The sequence below is a fragment of the Poecilia latipinna genome, unplaced genomic scaffold (genome assembly GCF_001443285.1).
Source record: "Poecilia latipinna isolate Pla-1442-1.1 unplaced genomic scaffold, P_latipinna-1.0 Scaffold379, whole genome shotgun sequence".
Taxonomy (NCBI): Eukaryota; Metazoa; Chordata; class Actinopteri; order Cyprinodontiformes; family Poeciliidae; genus Poecilia; species Poecilia latipinna.
In genome coordinates this window covers 205,747-206,800 of record NW_015112995.1, presented here as the reverse complement: position 1 = coordinate 206,800, position 1,054 = coordinate 205,747, and the positions used below count along the sequence as shown (strand labels likewise).

The 1,054-nt window shown below is 36.0% G+C and overlaps 1 long non-coding RNA gene and 1 other non-coding gene across 2 annotated transcripts in view; both read left to right on the top strand.

The window, feature by feature from the left end:
* LOC106950109 (uncharacterized) overlaps nt 1-1,054 on the top strand; it is a 35,085-nt gene that overhangs the window by 14,016 nt on the left and 20,015 nt on the right. The window lies entirely within an intron of this gene.
* Nucleotides 945-1,017, top strand: trnav-aac (transfer RNA valine (anticodon AAC)). Its single transcript has one exon. It is a non-coding gene; the product is annotated as a tRNA-Val (tRNA).

Here is a 1,054-nt window from a genome sequence, read left to right as displayed (position 1 = left end):
TTTGAAGTGTTGATTTTAATTTTCACCCTTTTTATATTTTGAAGTGTTGATTTTAATTTTCACCCTTTTTATATTTTGAAGTGTTGATTTTAATTTTCACCCTTTTTATATTTTGAAGTGTTGATTGTCTGAAAGACTTTAGATATGAATTGACCCGTACCGGGTTTGAACCCATGACCTCGGTGGTAACAGCCCTACGCTCCAACCTGCTGAGCTGACCTACCTTGAAAATGTTTGGGTTTCCATGGATTTAAGAAGAACTTACATGATTTTACCACAATGAAGATTTGATAAAAGTGCTCATATTCCTGTTTTTCAATGTATGAAAAAGTTTAACTTTAATCCTCTTGCTATTTTGAAGTTGATTATCTGAATCAATTTATGTTTTTACAGACCAGTATGGGAATTGAACCCATGACCTCAGTGTTATTAGCACCCCGTTCTGGCCAGCTGAGCTACCCAGCCACACTGAATTTTAAGTTTGCATGGATTTAAGAAAAACGTACATGATTTTACCACAATGAAGATTTGACTTAAGCCCTCATATTCAAATGCTTTTCAAATTCACCATGTGTAGAGGTATATTTTCCAGCTTTCTTTTATTTTTGAAATGTTGGTTTAACTTTAAAACAGTTTTTTTTATTTTGAAGTATTAATTTTATTTTACAACCTTTTTAATTTTGAAGTGTTTTTATCATTTACCACCCTTTCTCATTTTCAAGTGTGGATTGAACCCACAACCTTGGCATTATGAACAGCACGCTGTGACTAGCTGAGCTACTCAGCCATATGCAAAGTTATGCAAAGTTAAAGGTCAGCAAGGATTCTATGGTGTAGCGGTCTGAATCCAGGCATCTCAGTGCAAACCTCTGTGGAAACTTGATGCGTTGCATCTGACATCTTCAGATTTGGAACCTCAAACTGAAACAAAGCAGAGGAGTTCAGTTTCTGTAGTGTAGTGGTTATCACGTTTGCTTAACACGCAAAAGGTCTCTGGTTCGAAACCAGACAGAAACAGCTTTTGTACGTTGTGCCTTTCACAGGGTGTTTGTGA